The following is a 24,742-nucleotide window of genomic DNA, read 5'->3' as shown; positions in this document are numbered from 1 at the left end:
TTTCGCGTTCCGCATCGTGTCTGTGTTGCGGTTCGTGTGTGGTTGGTGGTCTTGCGGTGGCCTGGCCGTTGGACACATTTGTGCGAAGACCTATGTCATCCTGCATCCACTTATCACTTTGTGAGAGTATATGCTCACTTGCGTTAAGTACATCGAACAAATGCAATCATGTTAAGACATAATTTTTCAGAATTCTATGATGTCTATTGGGATGCCTATTTCATTACTTGTTAAGGTCGCATACAGTAATAAGAGGTAACGGAAATGTGTACAAGTGGGTGTCTTGTCCCTTTACACATCAAAAACAAAAAGTTATGGCATGCTGACTTGTCGAGCTACTTGTACATCATAGGGGTTCAGTCGATAGGTACGAGGCAGGGCGAGTCTGGTTGGCTAGGCGACCGGGGCAGTGCTAGTGCGGGGTTCCCGTGAGGTTGGGTAGGGAACATGTCGGCCGGGACATGAATGGTGTAGTCCCGGGCCGCTACCATTTCCAGAATGTCTTTAAACAATTCATTAAATTCTTCCCTATCCCGGGCCACCTTGTCACTTCGTGAGCACCTAGTGCCCGAGCGTGCATTGGGGGTCTGTGCAACTGGCGTTGCCACATGTTGCGTGTTTCTTTGAGTCTCGACTTTCTTGGCATGGGGATTCTTCGGCCTTCGTCCAAGACGGTGTTGCTTAGGGCCTCGCTTCTTCGCGTACCTTTTGAGGGTGGGCACGTAGTGCACCAGTGGATGGGCACGTGGCGCCTGTCCTCGGCATGTGCAAAGAGCGTCCTTGCATGCCAGCTGACCGTGGTTCTCCATGTTTTTCTTCTGGAAACCTGCAAAATGCAATCCAAGAGTTAGGCTTTGATACGGGATAAGAGCGTTCCCATAAGAGGAACTTGATGTGGGTTGTCAAACGTATGTGATTAGAAGAGGAAGTGCGGAACATCCTGAACTCTTGTAATGGTGTCCCTCTGGCCGCTGACTATGAGCAAGTCTTGACTCATGCCGAGTTGGATTGGTTGGTGGTTCTGCGTTTGGAAGGCTCCTCCTCGGAAGGATAGGCCGGGGAGGGGATCGTGTACAGAGAGAGAGAGAGAGACTGTGCCCTACTTACATCCTTAGGGATGTTGGACAGAGCTACCATGGTGGTAATGTGGAGCACATGCTCTTTGCCCTGAGGCGAGCATGATCTGGTGAATATGGAACTGGCCTAGCATAGCTTGGCAGCCCCGATTTGTCTGTCTGCACTTGACTTGTTATGGCTTGTGTGTGTTGATAATGTCTATACAAGGTGATACGAAAATCATTGGATATATATGTGTACATACATTTGTCTGAGCCCTTGTCACTTTCACTAGGATAAAAACCAATGGTAGAACTCGAGATTGTACTGAAGTGTGGCACACGCATCTAGCACACGTGGTTGCTTACTTAATACTGATAAATATTTTGCCACATCTAGTAGCATGGAACCTTGTCTGAGTCTACTGGCGACATGTAACTCCTCCTCAGCAAGAACTTTATCAAACAGAGGGTTTTCTTGGCTTGGTGGCCAAGTCTTTGCCCTGAATGGCAGTCAGCACCCCAAAGAGAAGTTGGTGCCACATAGGTTGGATCTCTTTGGGATCGCTATTTGGCCAATTGCTCCTCAAAGACTGTCATGATCTGAGCCCCTAGTTTGGCCATTGCAACGTGGCCTTTGCACCAACGCTGCTCAAATTGACTCCGACGTGCTGACAATTGCTTTAGTTGCTCTATGTTTACGAGATTAGGTTGGTAGAGCACCTCATTGAACGTGGCAGTTAAGCGCAGTCTGCCTCCTTGCCCGATATGAGTCGCAAGCATTCGTGTAGGATCCTACTATAGCGCTCATCAAGGTGTTCTTGCTCTTCCCAAGATAAAGGGAAGGGCAAGTAATCTCCAAGCTACTCCTTGGGGAGTGCGCCCATGTCTGCAAGGACGTAGACCCACGCGAACACCTTGAGCTTAGCATCCAACTCAGTTAAGCATTCTGCGACACTTCTATTTTCAACGAGGGCTTGCTCGGTTGCTATCTCATGCAAGGCTCTAGGAGTTTGCCTAGGCTTAGCTCTTTTGCCTATTCCCCTGTGCTTAACTCCTCCAGCCCAGGTTTTAGGCGCTTTGGAAGTGATGGAGTTGTTAAGGAGATAGGTCACGACACCTCCTTCATAGGTAAACTACTAAGGACACGTTCTGCAAGGGGCATTGTCACGGCCAAAGGCTGTGACGGCTGTGATCCCTGATTTGAAGTACTAGCAGCTAGTTCGGTGGACTTGCTACTATTGGTGGATCATGGTATCCAGTCCTTAAGGCAATCGGAGGTGGTCACGTCTTTTGTTGCCCTTTGAGCATTCATCTGTGTAGATCGAGCATGAGTTGATCTGGTCACATTGGGATGCACAGGCATATCCTTAGGTCGAGAGACACGGCTAGTGTCATGTCCCCCCTCTTGGATATTTGGAATCCTTGATGGAGATAGAGATTGAGAGTGAGCAGCCACCATTGACGACCGTTATTGTGCTTCCTGTGTCCATTTGGAAAAAGAGGATATAGGAGATTTGGGACTCCTACGTGGGCTTGACACTGCCTGGAAAATTTACTCGTGATTGTTAGACGATTCTGTCATTAGCTTTGTTGAGCAATCAGCCTTATCTTGAGCAATGTTGTGCCTGTGGTGCTCATTATCCTCTTGGGAAGTCAAAGGCTCCTTGGGCACTAGTGGACCTTGTGCATGCTCGACAGTTACCTCTGATATCTGCTTGCTAAGTATGCTAGGCTGGGGATCTACTTTTTGATAGGCCATGTTTGGTTTCTTGATTTCAATAGTGAGGGGCTCAGTCACTCTAATATTTTTGGTTCGAGAGTTGGATTTTTGTTTAGGTTTCCTCCTATGCCTCTTTGCTTTGGACATAATTTGGGCTTCTGACAAAGGTGGTTTAGTAGGGGGTTTTGGTACCCAAATCCATTGATTGCGTGCATAATACCCTTGAGCATGAAGCAATGCCTTGGATATCCATCGTGGCGTTGTGCTAGCTCTCCATCAATGCCTTCGTCTATAAGGCTTGGGCTTCTTTCATGGTCTTCTACGATATTTGTAAGTCCAAACCCTATCCTTGGCCTTGTCTCCTAACCTTTTTGTTTCAAGCATGGCCTCACTCACTGGTTCTCGTTGTTCGACCTGTACTTGTATCAACTCTTCCAACAAGCCCTTGCCCTCGTTAATAGGCTTGACTGTTACATCAGCACCTTCCTTGCCTTTCCCTCGAGGTTCACTGAGGTCACCCTTGCTAAAGGTTATGACTATCCTCACACCCGGTAGTGTCAGGTGTATCCTCTGTTCTACATAGTCAGCCTCACATTTGGTCACCCTTTTGAAGGGTCTTCCTAGGAGGGTTTCCTTACCATATTCAGCATCGTTTGGAGGAACATGAAATAGGATAGGCAAGCTTTGAGTTTCAATTGTTGTAAGGATATTGCACTTCCCTATGAGTGCTTGTGGAGGTCCCCCATAAGGGCTAAGAGTTGCATTAGTCGGTGTCAGCTCTGGTTGGCCTAGTAGGATCCATGCCTCATAGGTCAAGACAATTAAATCTGCTCCTTCATCAATCAGAACATCGATAGTATGCTCTCTTTTCGTGGTGAGTTTGACCCTAAGATAAGCAAGTGGTACTATGTCTTCATCTTCCAGGTCTTGGCTTGTAAATTTAAGCCTTCTAACAAAGGCCCTTGAGTTCCCAACTGCACAGACAGATGTGGATTCTCCACTAATGTCTTGGCTCGTCAATGTAGAGCTATTCAAGGAGCATCTATTGTCAGAACTGTCATATCTAGTCATCTCTGCATTGGTATCTTGATGATGTTGCATTCCGCTTTGACTAAACATAGTTTGAACACAATGCATGTGTGTCCTTGTAGTGCGGCCTTTTTGCCCTTGATGGCTAGATCGGCCCGTTAAGGTTCTAGGGTCTCTGTTTGCCTCTATTCGAGTGCAGGCTTCTGGTTGCTCCTCTGCAAGGGAGCCTCCATGCTCGCGTAGGGCCATTACTGCCCGAGGGTCTAAGTTGGAGGGCCTGTCACAACACGCGTTCTCTCTCCAACCTACTTGGGGTGGAAGAGGAGGGGGTAGGACCCAATTATACATGAGGTTTAAGTCATGCACTCTAGTCCATTGCCACTTGGATTCACCTAGGAGATCCTGGAGTGGTTTGAAGTTTGCAACTGCATTGCCAGCTAGCTTGTCTGTCAAGTATTCCAACATCTCCTGGAGTTCCCTTTTGTTAGTTGGAACTTGGAAGTTGACAGGCTTAGGCTTTCCCCAAAGGGTTCCTGTCATCATGCAGATTGGCACGGAGAGTGTGTTGCCAAGCTTGCCGATCGTTTTCATTGTTTGCTCATACGCCTCATGGTCTGAGAATGGTAGGTCAATTGTAGCAAGAACGTGCATCCAATCCCGCTCATCCTCTGGGCATGGGATATACTTGGTCAAGGGCCCATTGGACTCCTTGACCTGAGTGTTACCCTTGAGCATAGTAGAGATGGCGTCTAGGTTGACTGGTGAGGTCTTTCAAGTATCCATCTCTATCCTTATGACATCCGTTTTGTTGCCAAGGAAGATCAAGCCGTTACCCCAATCTTCGATGACTCTAGCATTGCACATCCAAGGTCGGCCTAATAGGATATCGTAGTCCACTCCCTTCATGACTATAAAGTCAACAGAGAACTGGATGCCTACAATGTTTACTGGCCAATTCTTAAGTACCCCGAATGGCTTTACTCTCATACCATTTGCTAGTGTGACATTAAACCTAGCAGTTTCGACCGGCGGGTTTTCCCAAGTCTAAGCATGGCTAAGCACACTAACCCTAGCTCCCATGTCTACAGTTCCCTTTCTTGTTGCGTCGCCTAGGACTAGGACTGGTAAGATTGCATGCATCTCAGAACCTTCCCAGAAGGCATTGACGTGCAAGGATTTAGACATAGAGTGCAACACCAAACTCGGTATTTGCGTTTCTGCGTCATGGTCTTGAGGGTCTGCCGTGACTTGCTCTCGTGATCCTTCGACCCACTGCTTAAGATCTTGCCATAGGGTAGGATGCTGCCTAAGTAGATCTCCCAGGTTAAGTGTTACAGGGGTAGTCACTAGCGTGGTCAGGAGATCGTTGGATACTCGTCTCCTAGATTGTCCTGGCCAATGGCCGCGACTGATCTGTGGCTTTGTAGCATCAAGGCTTGGTCTTAGCGGCATTGCTTGTGGCGTGATTGCTTCTGCCGACTTAGGTTGAGGCGGTGATATTGGCGTGCTTACGCTGGAGAGATCATCGATCTCGTTCTCTATGATGGGCTCAGTGTCCTTGAGATGCTCTCGAGCCTCCTTCACCCATTCCTTCACCTTTTCTATGGCCTCTAATTGTTGCTTCGGATGCGGGTATCCCCCTACCTTAGCACTTCCCTTTTCAGCTGTCTTAGGGTCTGAAGTCTCTGCCTCTGCGTCTGAAACCTTCTTTCCAGCAGGTAGAGTCGTAGCACTCTTGGTTTTTAGTGCGACTTTAGCTTCCGATCTCTTATTTTTTTGCCTGCGGCTTTTCTTCCCTATCGAGGCTGCGTCAAGGTTGCTAGGTCCTGGCAAGGAGATGCCAGCCTGCTTCGTTTGGGCTTGGGTCATGACCCCCAATGGGATAGTGTGGCCTCCCCATCAAGGTTTTCGACACCAAATAGCCCCAATGGGACATATGGTATGTTGGCTGAGCTAGAAGATGGCTTTCACTTTGGGAAATCTATGAAGAGATGGGTGATTCCGCACTCTGCACATCTTTGGTTAGCTTTGTCTCTGTTTTGCTGCTTTTTTTCAGGGCAGCGGGATGAGACATGACTGGGGTGACCGCAAGTCCAACAGGTGATCCTGTGTCTGCCATCCTAGGCCTCTACCTCGTCCTCTTCCTAACACCATCACCGGCATGGGTCGATAGTCCATGAGGACAGCGTTGCCCTCATTGTCATGCGAGACGTAAGGATAAATATAGGTTTCTTCCTCACTTGGCTCTTCCACGTAGTGAACTGGAGCATCACTCGGTGGATGGGTCACGTAAGGACCAAGCGGTCTAGGGATGCCCGTAGGATTCATTTCCATCCTAGGAACAGCTGGCTTCATATTGTTAGGTGTGAGAAGGGCCAATGGGGCTCCCCTTCCAAGGAATGGTTGCGGCCTGTTCGCTAGGTAAGGTTGGCCGTAGGGTTGCGAGTAGGGAAGTCTTCTTGGTAATCTGCATTGCGCGACGTCATGGACAAACCTACCGCAGTTAGCACCAGGTCTTGACCTAGGGTCTTGACACTCGACCGATAAGTGGTTTCCACCACAGTACACGCATTGGACGTGCGGGCACGTTGGTCATCTCAACATGTCTTGCAACTTGGCTAATTCCATCTTGACATCAGCCAAGCCTTGGTCTGTCTCGGTCGCCTTCCCCTTATCTTGGGATGATGGGATTGATCTCTCACTAGAGGCTGACGCTCTCTCTGAACCCCACGAGTTGGTCTCCTCTACACTCAAGCTCCTAGATCTTCGCTCTTTCAGCTGATCATCAACTCTGATGGCTTCCTCAAACACTCTAGCTACCACGTCTCACTGCAAGCTTGAATTGCCTGCCAAAGCCTTATATAGCTCATCGCCTCGAATTCCGCTGATGAATATAGTCAAAACTGCTCTTTCAGTCGGTCGCTTGCCTAGAGGGATTCTCTTGAAGAGACTCCTCACATGGATTACGTAGTCGCGGATGTCCTCCTTCTCTTTCTACTTGATGTTCATCAAGCATACTAGTAGGTTATCGGAGTATCCAGGCTCGGCGAATCTCTTGATGAAGAGATCCTTGAGGCCATTGAAGTTGGCTCACTCTACAACATCTAGGCTCATATACCACGTCCTACCCTTGCCGCCTAGGCAAAACCCTAATGCTTGCGAGCGTTGAATTAGGTCATTGAGGCCGTTGGCTTCGCAGACTTGCTCAAACTGCTCAACAAAGCTGTATGGGTCGTCATGCGGCTGGTACTTGTCGAGTTGCTTAGCAACGATTGGTATATTGGATTGGCTCTTTGAGTCTTGGTTCGCCCCTAGTCTTGCGAGCAGCGATGTCGCTAGTGCCACGGCACTTTGTTTTGCAGCTGTGTTATCTAGCAGTCGCTTCATGAGAAGCTCGCTCAACATCAAGTCCCTCTCTAGGGCTCTCTTGTGATCTGTTCAGTTCCTACCTGCTAAGTTCAACACTCGTTGCACCTCACGCAACTCCGTACCTTGCCTTTGGCTTCTAGCCTGCTGATCCCTATTGTATTCGGGCATGCTTTGCAATGCTTTGCCAGCTAGCTTTCTCTTCTCTTCTAGATCTGCGATGATAGCATCTGCTGTCCTACCGTGGTCCTCATACCGAGTGTGTGCATCGTAAACTGCTCACCCGCTCTGCTAAATAGCATCTGGGAAGATGTTCAAATCAAGTTCCTCATTAGACCCGTGGTCTCAACTTTCCTCTGCCATGGTCGATTTATCTTGCTCCACCAAGCTGTCAATCAGGTTCAGTAGACTTGTTAAATCCACATCGTCTGTGCCCCTTGCTTGGTCCTAATCTACGCTTTGATGGTTTGTCTATGTCTTGGGTCCTCTCCTATTGGTGGTTCCTTGAATGATTATGTTCGAGTGTATTCCTTGTTATTACAACCAATCCTCAAATTATGTACACTCAGTGTGGTGTCTCTGTGTTCGGTGCGAAATAAGGCTTTCTGCTCTTTCAGTGCACAACCAATGTGGCCTACTGTGTGTGCGGGATTACAGCACTCAAGTGCGATGTCAATGCTACCTTCAGCTCTTGGCCACTGGGTATGAGGTCAGCACACGGCTGCCTGGTTAAAATCTGGGTCTCTGCTGCATCTCTCAGGTATGTGGGGGTCTGATGTCTGGTCTACTGTTGTAACTAGGCTGCGACAACACACTCTGCTAGGTTTCCTAGCCACACGGCCAAGTTTTCTATGATTTTCTCACACCTACACAGTTGCACTAGTGTCGGCAACGCGGGTCTGGGCTTAAATTATTAAAATAATGTCAAAAATGCATTCGGCCAAAATTGGCCCAAATGGCAGGGTTTGAATCCCAGAATCAGCGTCCGAACCGCTGAAGTCTGAATGTCTCGTTTGGCCCGGCAGGCCGAAGGCCGAATGGCCAAGTCCGAGGGCCGAAGTCAAGTTGGGCCAAATGTCCGGGTTCGAGCGGGCCAATTCGGCCGTCCGAACACCAAATGGCCGAATCCCGAATTCGGAGGGGCCAAACCGCCGAAGCCCGAATGATAAGGTCCGAAAGCTAGATGGCCCAAAGGTCGAACTCCGAAGCCCCAAGGCCTTCATTCGGGCGGTCGAAGCCTGAAGCCCGAACGGCACATGGCCGAATGCCCGAAGGCCGAACGCTAAACCCTAGGTTTAGGGCTGCCAATTGCCCGATTCTGGGGTTCGGACATCTGAACGCATCGGGGTCGCCGCACTTCCAACAATGAAATTGGTGGCAAATCTAGTGTTATGTTGATGATTAGCTATTCTAGGCTGTTAAATACACACAAGGGCATGCCGGGAAGAGATTTGTATACCTGTAGCACCCTGGAAGTGTGATCGAAGGGCGTCTGCTCCTCTCCTGTGCCTGTAGCTCTCTCACTCTCTCTTGCTCTCTCTCAACTAAGTCAGAATGCAAATTAGCTCTTCTCCCCTTACCCCAGCCTTACATAGCATTGTCCAACCATTCTCTAACCTTAGAGCCTTTCCCCGTTGCGATTTCCCCCTTAAAAAACACGATTTTTGCCTTCTTTTTCTTATTGCAACCAGATTTTCTGCAGCAAAAACCCTACCATTTCAGTTTCGAATCTTAATCCTATCCTACCTAATGCTAACAAAAAAGCGCAAAACCAAGCATGTTTCGTATTTACCTACTCAAGTACTCATAAAAAAACTCAAAATACTTACTTGTTCCAATGATTAAACCTCCTAAATCTCCTATCTATCTCAAGCACCATTTCGGGCAAAGGCCCTACTCCTATGCTCTATTTGATGCGCGCGGCGCTCAAGGCTCGATTCCGTCGGTCCCGGCAATGGAACCAAAATGAAGGGGAGCTACAAGCTCTACCCCGAGACCTACGGACCTCTTATTGATCAAGCGTTTCAAGCTGAGCAGCCATGGCTACCTCTCACATAGCCGACACGCCATGCCTACCTTACGAGTGTAGTGAGCTTACCTTGATGCCGATGTGAGTAGCCTCCTCCCTCGCACACCTCGGTAGCTCCACGATTCTTGATGCTAGCTCAAGCATCCTCACGCGTCCTCCATCTCTAAGCTTCATCCTCCATAGCCCCGCGCGCGAGAGAAGAGAAGAGAAGAGAAGAGAAGAGAAGAGAAGAAGAGAAGAGGAGATGGTGAAGAGCTTCACCCTCTTGATCCCTCACTCCCACACATACTCACTCCCTCACACTCTCACACTCCCTCTCTCAAGAGCACACACAAGCAAGAAGGAGAGAAGAAGAGAAGAAGGAGAAGACTCCTTTTGCCACACACCAAAGAATGAGCTTCTTATTCACTTTTCAACTTTATATACAAAACCCTAAATCCTTTTTGGGCAGACATCCCCTTTTTTACATGGCCCGCCGTAGCCTAGGCCCTTTTTTCCATTGTCCTTCTATCTTCCTAGCTTTCTTTTCATCACCCATCTACATTTACACTTTGCAGGGTGCAACGACGCTCCTTGAATTAAACCATGATGCGCTTGCACTATTTTACAATAGTTTTGACTTGGGCTTTTCCCTGTGCATGTTTGTCTTCCGTTTCTCTTTGCCTTGGCCTTTATCTTTGTCTTGTGTTTTAGCTTTCCAAATTTTCCACCCCTTGGCCCTCTTTTACAAGATTTCATGGTGCGCCTTTGTATTTTAAAATGCACCTTTCCGCTTTTGCATTTGCCTTGGACTTTTTAAGGTTGCCCTTGCGCTTTTGACCTTTTATCCTCTTCTTTCTTCAGTCGGGCTACCTTTTTTCCGCCTTTGCCCTACGTCTTTGTTATTTCCTTTTGCTTTCTTTATGTTGGGGTTAACAGTGAGTATGAACCAATAAGAAAGAGAGAAAAACCCATTACTATTACAGAGTCTATGAAATGTATATTTAGGTTTGAAAGAAAGAAGAAACTTGATCTTTGGTTAGATGGCAAGCTATATCCCAAAGATCCTAGCAAAAATAGCACTCTACCTTTCTATAATAGCTCTTGATTGTTGAGGTTCATTGGTGATGGTTATAATAGGATTTTAGGTTATACACTTAACTTGGTTGTGCAAAAAAGGATGTCCTCATATTGGGGAACCATCTTTTATCAAAACATAACAATGAGTTGCTACAAAAGCTAGAGGGTTGTCACAACAAAGGATTCATTCATTGGAGAAATACATCAAATCTTATCAACAAAAGCAAACTATTTTAGGCCTTTGAAAATCGACAAAAGGCTCTTAAAAATATTGAGAGTCTTAGACGAGGAGGAGATGGTTGTAGTAAAAGAATCCAAGCAGCAAGGTACATTTTTCTCCACTTTAAAAATATTAAATATGGCTTTGTTTATAATTAATTGTATTGATTTGTGATGTTGATTTTGTTTAGGTCTCTTCTTCAACTGAATGCAAGTGAAAGAGATTTTTTAAAAGTATCTCAATTTTACTATCATCTTCTTTCTTCAGTAGTTTGAAAAGATATTTTGGAGAATAAGAAATTTAAAAAGGCAAAGAAACAATGCTTGGAGTCGTTTATAAATGATCATTCTTTGGATACTGAGTTAGTGTAGAAGACACTAGATAATATTGGTATCAATCGAGATGCTTATATACAAAATTTTCAGCTTTTACGATCAAATATGAAGCAAGAACAAGTACACAATTGCATACTTCCAAGGCCATCTATGGTTAAAACTATTAGAACAAAGTGATGGAGATTCTAGGTGAGCCTTTCCATATCAAAGCTAGCTTCAAGGGCAAGAAAAAGGAAGTTTTATTCAATGAATTTAACAATATTTTCCTTAATCTACCCACCCTACAATGTTTAATGAGTAGATTCTATGACTTGTCACTAGAAGAGGCACAAAGAGTGGCTAGATTTGTGGTTAAACTTGATGAAAGTGAGATTCTGAAATGCACAAAACTAGAGAGGGTCTCTATTACCTTGATGAATAGAGAACTTTCATCAGATCATTGCAGTCACTCAATGTCATTTAGTGTTCAATCAGAACACAACATTTGGTGGCTAGGAGCGTTCGAAGTAGATATAGAGGATTTTGATATATTGTATTGGGCATTTCTTCGAACACCAATACATGATGTTATTAAGATACAAAAAGTAGGAGAATAGCTATTTGTTGAAGGATTTTGGAACTACAAGATTTGAGTGACACATAGCTAGTGACTAAAAGACACTAGAGGAGACGTCACCAAAAGTCTTATCGGCTGTTCCTTGCCAAGAACTAGGCACACTGCATAACCCAAAGGCCATCACATGATATGCAAAGGTACCAAAGACAGTGATAAACATCATTTTCAGCTTATCTTCCTCTGCAATAGCAATTTGGTTGTATCCAACAAAGCAATCCATAAATGAATAGATTTTCATACCCGCTAATTTATCTAGAATCTAATCAATGATTGATAATAGATAGTAATCCTTAACCCCTTTTCTTATTAAGCTCTCTAAAATCTATGCAAAGCTAAATTTGATTCTTCTTCTTCTTCCTAATACGACTGGTGAAAACTAGTCTGTGTGTTGTATCACAAATATCAGGCCAATTCTTCATAATTTTGTCAATTCCTCGAATAGCCCGTCCCTTAGTTAGAAGGGCATATGTCTTACTTTTTGAAACATAGGATGGCTACCCTCCTTTACGGGAATGGTATGAATATCCAAACTAGGAGAAATATCTCTCAGCTCATCATAACTCCAAGAAAAGATATCGCAAAATTCTTGAATCAAGGACACATAGTCCTCCTATCTTCCAAATTAAGCATGGACCCTAATTTAATTAGCTATGAATCCTCCATCATCCCAAGGTACTTAATTACGTCTGCATCTCTTATCCTATTTTGAGCCTCTATCAGTTCATTCAAAGTTACCAGATAGATATCCTTTGTAGTGGATCCCTCTTTGGATTCATTACTTTGATGACGTTGGCAGGTGAATTGGGTGGTCGGTCTCTAACAATCCCCAAGACAACACCACAAGATAAAGACCAAGGATCTCCCCTCAACAAAGCCACGAAACAACACCACTGAACACATGATCAAATATTCTTGATCACTCACTGCTCACTTAGACTTCAACTCAACACTTAAGCCGCTTAAACCTTGAAGTTCAGATTTTACCATTTTTAGAGAGAATCTGACATTGCAACAACCATGGTTGAGACTCTGACAACACGAGCTTTCAAATTCACATAACTCCTATTTTTTAGGGATGAAAACCCCATGCAACAAGCTTCTCCACAAAGAGTGGTTGCCTCAACCAGTGCAAAACCAGTTGTAGATCCTTTATATTCATCTTTTCTCAAAGCACACATAAATACAAACCAAAAAGCATAGATTACCAAAGCTTTATATGGCAAATTTTCATGCCAATTCAACGACTACAAGCATTTCATTGTTGTAGACATTCCATTATTGTATCAAAAGAGAGTTTACACTGATATAGCAATGGACAATCATGATGACTTTCATGGGAAACCAAGTTGGTAATGTAGATACTACTGATTTCACCTGTTTCCTCATAGAGCACAAAAATTGCCTCATAGAGCACTACACAGAACAGTTCATAACTTTCTAATTAGATCTTGGATGGCTAAGCTTCAAAAATGAAAGTTGTAGCTCTCTTTCCAATATATATAACTCTTTAGAACAACTTAGAGCCAAATTCTTTGATTTTCTATCCTGAAATGGCTCTGCACACCCTATAGTCCTAAATTTTTGCATGCTCTATATAGCAAAACACAACTTCTCTGTTCCAAAAGCACAAACTTGCAAAAGGGGAATACACTTTCTTTGATTTTAGATTGTCATTTCAGCATACCAGCTAATACATCTCAACATATCTTGCATTGATGAAGAGTTGCGGGAGCTTTGAACTTTATGAACTCTGATTCATCATTTTCCTGGCTACAAATCCTTCCAGATTTCCACTAACTCGAGTCCATGCATTCAACATCTACCCATAATACATATTCTTTGCCACATACCCAATTTCAGATGCAGAGACCCTTTACTTTCATTATTCTCTCTACTGACAGGAAGCCTCATGCAATAACTAATACACATCACTCTCCGCACGATGAAGAACAACCCTCTGATGTCTTCAACTCATAACCATACATTGGAACTGATTTGCATACTCTTTGCCCCACACATCAGTAGAAGAAAACAAGACAAAAAGAAGACTCTTGTTACCATCATATGAAAATTGAGAGCTCGCATCAGCCCATTGACTTCAACAGCCCTGCCATCATGCTCCACGGCTCAAATAACTTCAATTGCACGATCTCTTTCTTCTAAAAACTTGTTCTTCTTCTTCTGAGCTTCAGATTGCTCCCTTCTCTTAAGCTGCAAGATTCTTCTCTCCCTCTCCCTCTCCCTCTCTCTCTCTCTCTCTCTCTCTCTCTCATGTTGATTGTATTGTGTCGAACACTTTTCTCCCTTTTTTTCATTTTTAAAAACTCCTCACGTTTTTACTTTTCCCCCTATTTTACTGAGTTGCCCCTTGCTTCTGCTTAGTTGTTAGATGGCAAACATGCCCCTTACCACATAAAATGCCACTCAGAGACTCAAAATCAAAAGTGAGAACATATTTTTTTCTCTTCCTACATGAGACACGTGTCTCAAAACTGAAATATCACAACCACGTGTCGAGCATGCATGGTACCACTTGGGATATCCATTTATCAACCTGACTCCCGCTATGGGTAAGTGTTAGAAAGATAGAAAAATGATATTTTCATGTGTTACCCCACTTGACTCCACATAGCATCATGCCCCCAGTCACTCACTTTCACCCACCATGACTAGCCACCCCCTTGGTTTGGAACACAAAGTGCGAACAAACCTTTATTAAAAGCTTCAAAAATTTCTAACAAAGACAAACATATTTTTTTGAAAATCTTCCTCATAGAGCACTGTACAGAACAATTCATAACTTTCTATCCATGTCTCAGATCACCAAGTTTCAAAAAGGAAAGTTGTGGCTCTCTTTCGAATATAGAACTCTTTGGAATAACTTAGAGCCAAAATCTTTGATCTGTTGTCATGAAATAGCTCTTCACAGCCTTTAGTCATAAATTTCTGCATGCAGTCTACTTCAAACATTGAGCTTCCAAGGACCATAACTTTCACATTCTTGCTCGGATCAACACCAAAAACTTGACAGAGACCTTTAGCAGGTGTTGACGCACTTTAAATATGTTGTCCATGTTCAGATTCAAAGAGGCAGATAGATGACAGACAGAGTGAAGCAACCAGCTTCCTCTCTCACACTCTATTATTTATACCACACTCAATAGTGAAAGATACAACCTACGGTCATAAGACCATTCACACCAAAGGCACCGACTTATTTAATGTATCTAACTACTATGGCTAGACTAGCTGTGTCCAGCTCATGTCAGTCAACACACACTAAATGAGCTTGATATTCTAACACTCCCCCTCAAGCTCAAGACAGCATATGTACTCCAAGTAGCTGTCTAAAACCACAGAACTTATCTTTACCCAGAGACTTGGTAAAGATATCTGCTACCTGCTCATCAGTCCTCACATGCATAAGATCAACCTTTCCTGCAAGGACCATCTCACGAATAAAGTGGTAGTGTACCTCTATGTGTTTTGTCCTGGCATGGTAAACTGGATTCATGGCCAGGAGTACACTACTCAGATTATCACATAACAGTTTCACTGGAGCATCAACCTGAATATCCAAGTCAGCCATAAGCTTGAGCAGCCAAGCAATCTCACATGCTGCCAATGCAGCCCCCCTGTACTCTGCCTCAGTACTAGATAAAGCAACCGTAGGCTGCTTCTTGCTGCTCCAACTGATCATGCCGCTACCAAAGCCAAAGGCATAGCCACTCGTAGATCGTCTGTCAGTTGAGCATCCTGCCCAATCTGCATCTGTGTATCCAATCAGTATCAAGGGCTTATCTCTGACATAGAACAACCCATAGTCTACAGTGGACTTAACATACCTCATGATGCGTCTAACTACATCCAAGTGCGGCTTTCTCGGCTTTTGCATAAATTGGCTTATCAGCCCTACTGCATAGCTCAAGTCAGGCCTAGTGATGGTCAAGTAAATCAGATTGCCGACCATCTGCCTGTACATAGTCACATCTTCTACTTCAGCCCCAGTGTTCATGTCTAGCTTTACATTCTGGTCCAGAGGTGTATCCAGTGGTTTGCATTCAGCCATGCCATACTTCTTAAGCATTTCCATGGCATAGTGCTTCTGCATCAGCCATAAGCCATTTTCAGCTGGTACGACCTCAATACCCAAGAAATACTTCAGATCTCCCAGATCTTTCATGTCAAATTCAGATTTCAGCATCTTCATAGCATGCTGAATTCCCATGTCATCATTTCCAGTGATTATCAGGTCATCAACATATATGACCAGCACTACCAAGCCACTGTCAGTCTTCTTTGTAAACAGGCTGTGATCAGCCCTGCCAACAAAAAATCCAAGACTCTGCAAGTAACTGCTGATCCTAGCATGCCAGGCTCTCGGAGCCTGCTTCAGCCCATACAGTGCCTTTTTCAGCCTGCACACATAATGCTGAAAATCAGGGTGCTCATACCCTTCCGGCTGAACCATGTATACATCCTCTGTTAAATCACCATTGAGGAATGCATTCTTAACATCCATCTGCTGCAATTTCCAGCCTTTTGCAGCAGCCAAGGCAATAACAGTTCGTATGGTTGCCATTTTTGCAACCGGGCTGAATGTTTCATCATAATCCAAGCCATACTGCTGAGCATATCCTTTAGCGACCAGCCTTGCTTTGTACCTTTCTACACTGCCATCAGACTTACATTTGATTTTATAAACCCATTTGCAGCCAACAGGATTTTTCCCTTCAGGCAGTGGTACCAAATCCCAAGTCTGATTTTCAGCCAAGGCTTTCATCTCTTCGTCCATAGCCATGCACCAGTTTTCATCCTTTGCTGCTTCAGCATAAGTACCTGGTTCTTTGATCTCCATCACTTTTGTCATGTATGCATAATGCTTTGCAGAATAACCAGAGTACGTCAACCTGTCAACAGGGTATCTGACCCTCTGCGATCGTCTAGGCTGTGGTGCACTACTCGATTCACCTCTCTCATGAGGCGGAATGTACCTGTTCTGCCTCGTGCCAGGCGTATAGACAGTCGGAATACCAAGTTCGCTGTCTAAAGTATCACTAGACTCATAGCCCAAAGTCATTCTGCCAGGTGTCATCATACCATCCTCACTAACTTTCTCTTTTTCTTTGCTGTCCAAGACATCATGTCTCCCCCTCACTGACATACCCGTGTCAGTGGACGGTGAGCTCCTCAATCTCCCTGTCCATGGGGATACTGTCTGACTGATAGGTCCTGTCATAGCAGTGCTCTGCTGCATATCAACTGTAGAGACATGAGTGGAAGGCAGATCGGATGGCACTGTAACTGGTGAGACATACCAAGAGCCCAGCTCATCAAAGATGACATCCCTGCTTACCAAAGTCTCCCTGGTAGAGGGATCATAACATTTGTATGCCTTCTTCTCCTGCGAGTATCCAATGAACACACTCTTATGCGCTTTGGGATCCAGCTTTTTCCTCTTCTCATCTGGAATGTGCACATAAGCAAGACAGCCAAAGACCTTCATGTGTCTTACATCCGGCTTATAGCCATAGAGCCTCTCAAACGGTGTCATGTCATGAATGCCTGCAGTGGGAGTCCTGTTCAGAATATATGCGGCTGTCACAACAGCCTCTGCCCAATAGTAAAGCGGCATATGCTTCTCATTCATCATGGCCCTGGCAGCTTCCATTAGAACCCTGTTCTTCCTTTCAGCTACTCCGTTTTGCTGCGGAGTGTAGCTGCAGGTTAGCTGCCTACGAATGCCATTTTCAGCCAAAAAATCAGCAAATTCATTGGAGACATACTCCCCACCGCTATCAGATCTCAAGCAAGAGATGTAACACTCAAATTCCTTCTCAACCTGTGCCTGAAATTTTTGAAAAACAGCAAAGACCTCATCTTTTGTTTTCAAGATGTAAAGCCAGGTATATCGACTGTAGTCATCAATGAAGGATACATAGTATCTGGAACCCCCCATAGATGCATTATGAGCTGGTCCCCAAACATCAGAGTGCACTAACTGCAGTGGTCGTGTACTCTGTCTTACATGCCTGACAAACGACAATCGTGACTGCTTACCAAACTGGCAAGCCTCGCAGACATGACCAATATCTGAATATTGGAATCTAGGTAGCCCTGTTACCAGCTGCTTCTTCTACATGGTCTGCAGCCTCTGCAAATTGACATGCCCCACTCTCTTGTGCCAAATCTCTAAGTCCCTAATAGTGCCAGAACCCTGAGCAAACATAGCGGAATTCAGCTCTGGCAGTGTAGCATCAAGAGTGAACATTCTTCCTTTTCTGTGGCCTTTCGCGATCAACTTGCATCCATTGCCAAACTCTTCAATAAAGTAGCCATGCTTATTGAAGCGAACCTGCAAGTTCTGCTCTGTCATTTGACCCATAGACAATAGGTTCTTCGTAATCGAAGGAACATGCAAAACATCATGAAGATTCTTCTTCCTGCCATCATGTACAACCAGAGGCACTTTGCCTTTATGCTCAATGCTATGTTGCGTGTCATCACCTGTGCATACATAGCCATGCTTTTCAGCCACCATATCCATGAACCAATCACCATGAGGGGTCATGTGATTCGACGCCCCCGAGTCAATGTACCACACTACATCATCAGATGATTTTTGAGCAGCCTTATCTTTGACATATTGCATGGCAAACAGTCTATCACCAGAGTCATCTGCCTGACTGGACGTAGCATAATGTCCATCCTGCTTGCCCTTCTGATTTCCCTGCTTCTTCCAGCAATCCTTTGCAATATGCCCATACTTTCCGCAGTAGTGACAATCCTTGTCCTTATTTGGATTGTCTGACTGACGCTGCTGCTGCCATGAGTCTCTGCCACGGGAGTTCGATCTCCCCCTACCTCGAAAGTTGCCACTACCTCTTGCATTTGATGACTGCTGATTGCTATTACTATAGGATGCATTCTGCTGGCCTCCTCTGCCAGATCCATAGCCTCTACCACGGCTACCACGACCACGCTGATTCGAATAAAAAACTGCATCCTTATTCTTAGAGCTGCTTGACCCTGTAGCTAAGCCAAGCTTCACCTCTTCATGAATCAATAATGCAACCAGCTCATTAAAATCAGGCATCTCAGCCCGCACAGATACTGAAGTGTCAAAAGACTTATACTCCGGACCCAAGCCATTTAAGGTCACTGCAACCATATCCTCATCTTCTACCTGTGAGCCAACAGATGCAAGCTGATCTGCTAAGGTTTTAATCTCCGTGACATAGTCCTGTATGGATCTGTTCTTCCTCTCTATGTTGTTGAATTTTTGCTTCAGTTGTATCTTCCTGGCACTCGTAGTTGTGCCATAGTACCTGACCAATATGTTCCATGCATCTGCTGGGGATTTACAGTTCATGATCTGCATCACCATAGCATCCGAGATACATAATGATAGCCAATGTAAAACTCTGCGAGCTCTTTCCGTCCAAGCTCGATGTGCTCGTCTTTGATCAGCTGTAGGATTCCTATCTGGAACTTCAGGTTCAGCCTCAACACCTATCACTAAGTCCCAGTATCCTTTGCCTATCAGAAAGTTCTCCATGCGGAACTTCCATATTGCATAATTGTTGCTATCAAGCTTTTCTCCCACAATCTGGGTTACATTATCAGTTCTATCAGCATTTGCCATGTTGCAGACCTTGCCTGACTACCTGCAAACCAAGATTTTCTTAACAGTTCAACTTCAGCCCGGAACTGTTTATGACAGTTTTCTGCAATTAATTGCAGTAAAAAACCAAGGTATTTCAGCCCACTAACAGTCCAAAACAGCTCACACCAAGTGGCTTAACCTGTGAGTAAAGCAGTCAATGCAAATACTATGTATCCACTTCGGTTTGAACTCCTGCAACCTCACTGCCAAGGTACATATATGCAGTCTGAAAACTGTACTTCTGTGAGTGACCAGCAGTGATCTCAAACCCAAAACTGAGTAGTATACATGTCATACATGTCCCAAACTTCCATAGATTACTGCTAGTACATGTGTCAAGCCATGCATAGGCATAGAACCTCAAAACAGTATATAACCAGCATATATGAACATTGTAAATAAATTCCCAGATTTCAAACAGCCAATGCACTGGCAACCTGGATTAATTTCAGTCCCAAATATCCATAAACCATTTGCATTACTTCTGTTTCCAATGCTCAAGCATTCAATAGTCATAGACCGAGTCTTCAAGTACCTGTGGAACAAACCCAGCCAACTAGTTCTTCAGAAATAACCAATTTGTGCTTTATGTCTGCAAATTTTTTTCAAATTTTCAGCCTATCACAGGCTCTCAGATCAGGCCACTTCAAGCTCCAAGCTTATGTCAAAAATACCCAAGAAGTATGACATGTCTTCTACCAAGCATCAAGTGCTACATCCAAGTTCAATGTACATGCCAAAGAGCATCCAAATATGCAGGCTTCCCAAGTGTACAATGTCACTGTAAGTTCACTGACAGTTCAGCCCTGTGTATTCAGATCTGTACACCTCTATTACAGCTCCCACATGAGCTCCCACACGAGCAATGGTAGGATAGACCCTTCAAGAACCTTCCTTGGTATGCATCCAAGCTCTATGCCACCTGACAAGTATTATACTCCTTGAATCTCAGCCAATGAGAGCAGCCTGTTCATAGGCACAGTCCACACAGACTGTTCAGAGTACATTCAGATCATATTTGCCCACTTGTTGATGCTCAACGGAGCTTTGGTGAATCTCCAGACAAGCTACACTCCTGGTAATGCTCAATAGAGCCTTGGTAAGCAGTCCATGTGCTGAATCTCAGCCATGGAGTTCAGCCTGGAAACAGGCGCAAACACGCTGGCTGAACAGATCTGTGCTGCTGCACATCTTGCTCATTACCATGACAATGATACACTCACTGATGCTCAATCAGTCCTTGGAGGACCTCTCAGCAAGCAACAACCCTTCTTCAAGCCAGAAGACTCCAATGCTTCACTGTACATACCTCTAGTGTGACCTTTGATGGAAATGGCAGTCAGTCCTCTTCTTTTTCCAGCTCTTCAGTTCACTCTTCAAGTCTTCTTATTGAGTGCATTCCACTAGTGAGCCCATTCATGGCTCTGATACCATGTTCAGATTCAAAGAGGCAGATAGATGACAGACAGAGTGAAGCAACCAGCTTCCTCTCTCACACTCTATTATTTATACCACACTCAATAGTGAAAGATACAACCTACGGTCATAAGACCATTCACACCAAAGGCACCGACTTATTTAATGTATGTAACTACTATGGCTAGACTAGCTGTGTCCAGCTCATGTCGGTCAACACACACTAAATGAGCTTGATATTCTAACAGTCCATCATTTACAGCCATCTGATCAACACCAAATTTCAAAAAACTGAATTTTCCCTAAAGAGTAAAATGGAAGTAACCTACTTTATGTATAGTATGTACATTACCTACATCCTCTTTATTTACATGATCCTGCTGATATATTTCTTTAGATCAAACCCATTGATTCTACTGTTGTGAATAGCCCCATCTAAATCTTGTAGCAAGTAAGTGCCATTTAAAAACTTCTACTTGATGAGGAAAGGTCCTTCCCACCTAACTCAAAACTTGGTTTGAAAAGTGGAGTCCAAGCTACTGTCATATCTCATAACCAGCATTCCCTCTACAAGATTCTTCTTCTTCAAATGTGTATTGAACCATTCCCTTCTCTTCATAATCTGTTTTTCATAACAATTCATTGCTTGTTGCCTATCCAATTGTAGATATGCAAGTTCAATCCTCTATCAGCTTCCAATTCTATTTGATCTAATTGATGCTTTCTTACAAACTCCATCATAGGGAACATGACATTCATAGGTAATAAAGCATCTTGACCATATACTAACTAGAAAGGGGTGAATCTTGTACTTGTCTTCTGCATTGTTTTACAAGCCTGCAAATCTTGATGTAGATAATTGTCCCAATCTTTAGGATGATATTTCACCAACTTAAAGAGAATCTTTTGTAATGTTCCATTGAATGCTTCCACCAGTCCGTTGCATTAAGGGTAATAAAGGAGTAGCAAATTTGTGTTTCAAGTCTAGTTTCCCTGTTAATTCTCTCAATAGCTTATTTTTGAAACCAGGACCTTGATCTATCACTATTTCTAGTGGTATTCCAAATTTGTAGTGTATATCCTCCATGAGGAACTAAGTTACATCCTCTTTCTTGCAATTCCTTGTAGCCATAGCTTCAAGCCATTTGGTAATATAATCAACTATAGTAAGGATGTAAGACTTTCATGTTTTTGTACTAGGCAAAGCTCCAATAAAATCCAAACCCCACTTCTCAAATGGTCCATAGGCAACAATGGATTTAGCAGGTTCTAGAATAAGTACCCTTTTTGCATATGATTGGCAAGCATGACAACTTTTACACCAATGAGCAACATCAGCACTTAGACTAGGCCAAGTAAGTCCTGTTAGCAGAATTTTCCTTTTGGTAAGCTCAAAACCAAAATGACCACCACATGCTTCCTCATGATAGGAAGATAAGCAAGCAGGAATCTCAAAACTATCCAGTACCCTTCTTAGTACATTATCAATCCCCTTCAAGTACAATTGATCATTTATTAGCACATATTCCCTAGCCTTTCTAACAATGGCATACCTTTTGCATTTATCAGCCAACGATTTTAACTCGCTAGTTTTTAGAAACTTTTCAATTAGGTGAAGGCTTTCCTGTCAGAGAGAGAACCAGGGAGAGAGAAAGAGGAGAGAGAAATATTGCAGAGGAGAGAGAAAGACTGCATGAAGAGAGAGAATAAGAGTGATGAGGAGAGAGAAAGACTAGATTTAGAGAGAGAAAGACAGGAAAGATGAAGAAGCCATAGAAGCTGTGAGCAAGAAGGGAGAGAAAGATTGTAATTGTATTGATATGTCCAAAAAGATGTGAAAAATTACAACTTCTCTCCTTATATACCAATGTCTGTGTGACATGGCATATTATCAACATTCTAACTATTCCCAACTTCTTACAATCCATCCCTTCCCAAAAGTTTTTGTCCTAAAAAACAAACCTAGAAAGAGCTAAAGAAGAGATGGATAGAACAGAGTACTACTCTGTTTTACAGCTTTACAAATGGGAAATGAATGAAGAATGATCATTACAAGGGCTGAATTTGAAGAACGGAAAGAGGACCCAACTATATACATGACTTGAAGTACTTCACAAGCAAATGGAGCCATAGAGTCTTCAACAAATAGTTCCAGAAGAGAGTAGATAGCTTGCTGAATAAACAGTCCTTACTGGACCAAATCTGCCATAACTTTTGATAGAAGTGTGCAAATAAGATGTACCACATATCAAAACAAAGCTCTTGAAGAGTACTTTAAGCTCATGCAGATAGCTTAATTCTGAAAATGAGGTACGATAAAAACTGTTCTAAAACAGCGTGTTGTCCTGAACCAGTCTGCATCAATACTAGCTCCATAAACAATAGGCTTCAGCCACCAATGTATCCCTCAAGTATGGATACTCATCCAATATTGAATCAGGTCTCCAAGAAGCCTCTTTAGAGGGTAAACCTCTCCATTTAATCAAATATTCCACAATAGAACGTGATCGAAGCTTCTTTTCGCGCTGACCTATAACAGCCTCTGGGATGTACTGAACAAGACCATCTTCATCAATAGGTGGCAGCTCATCAACTATATCCACTGGATCACCATAATAGGGCTTGAGCTGACTAACATGGAAGACGTTATGAATCTTTGTAGAAGAGGGAAGCTCTAGTCTGTATACCAAATCTCCAATCCGCTTAAGGATCCTGTAAGGGCCATAAAATCTATGGGCAAGCTTATTATTGGATCCATATTTCAATGTAGAGTACTTGGATTTGGGCACCTTCAACAAAACCAGCTCTCCTTCTTGAAACTCTAAAGGCTCCTCTTCTCATCAGCATACATCTTCATCTGATCTTGAGCCTTCCTTAGATTCACCTTGCATTGCTGAAGAAGGGTCTGCATTCTTTCCAACTCTTCCTTCCCATGAGGGTTCATCTTTTCATTAAAGATGACTGTGGGTAAGGGCACCTTATAACCATACAAAGCCTCAAAGGGTGAAACTCCTATACTCGCATGAGTGGAATTGTTATAAGCAAACTCAGCCAGGTGTAACTAAGAATCCCATGAGGTTTGGACATCATAGCAAAAATGGCGAAGATAAGTCTCCAACCATTTATTAACTCTCTCTGTCTATCCATCAGTTTGGGGATGATAAGCCGTAGATGGAGCCAACTTAGTACCCATAGATGTAAATATCGCTTGCCAAAAGTTACTCATAAACTTTGAGTCCCTATCATGGGCAATCACCTGCGGTAATCCATGTAATCTGAAAATATGCTCCATAAACTGGTTGGCCACTTGAGAAGTAGTAAACTGAATTTTTGTTGGGATCAAATGAGCTGCTTTGGTGAGTCTGTCAACCACCACATAAATACTATTCCACCCCTTCTTGGTAGTAGGTAAGCCAGTGATAAATTCCATAGTAATATGAGTCCATTTACTCGTAGGAATAGGCAATGGCTGCAACAAACCTCCTGGCTTATGGGTGCTATCCTTATTTTGCTGACAAGGCATACACTTCATAACGAAGTCCTTGACATCTTTCCACAGTCCTTTTCAATAAAAGCTCTTGCTGATCCTATCATAAGTCTTGAAAACTCCCAAATGTCCAGCTAAAGGCGAAGAATGTAACTCCTCCATAATTTTCCGCTTGAAAGAAGAAGAAGAGGGAATAACAATCTTGCCCTTCCACCAAATAAGACCATTTTTAAGCTCGTAATGCGAGTTTTCTTCCATAAGACCTTGCTGTAATTTCTGAAAGATTTGGCTGAATTTCTCATCTAAGAGATAGGCCTCTTGTAGTTCTTCAATCCAATCACTATGTAGTTCTGTCATGGCTGACACTTTGCAGGCCCACATACGAGAAAGAGAATCAGCCACTATGTTATCTTTGCCCCTTGTATGAGTGATGTCAAAGTCATAATTTTGTAATCTTGCTACCCATCGTCGTTGCTTTGGAGTGAGATTTGACTGAGTAAGGAAATACTTGAGTACCCGATGATCACTATGTACTCTGAATTGGCTGCCATATAAGTAATGGTGCCATATCTTGATTGCATTGCAGGATAGCCAACATTTCCTGGTCATAAACATTCATGGCCATCTCCTTATCTGTAAGCTTATGGCTTTCAAATGCAATTACTCCATGCTCCTGAAGCAAAACAGCCCCAATGCCACGGCCACTAGCATCACACTGGATAGTAAACTCTTTGGAGAAAT

This window comes from Lygodium microphyllum, chromosome 14, assembly GCF_053477565.2.
Source record: "Lygodium microphyllum isolate KBCC chromosome 14, Lygodium_microphyllum_v1.1.10, whole genome shotgun sequence".
Taxonomy (NCBI): Eukaryota; Viridiplantae; Streptophyta; class Polypodiopsida; order Schizaeales; family Lygodiaceae; genus Lygodium; species Lygodium microphyllum.
The sequence above is the reverse complement of the archived record's forward strand: the minus strand, read 5'-3'. Positions refer to the sequence as shown.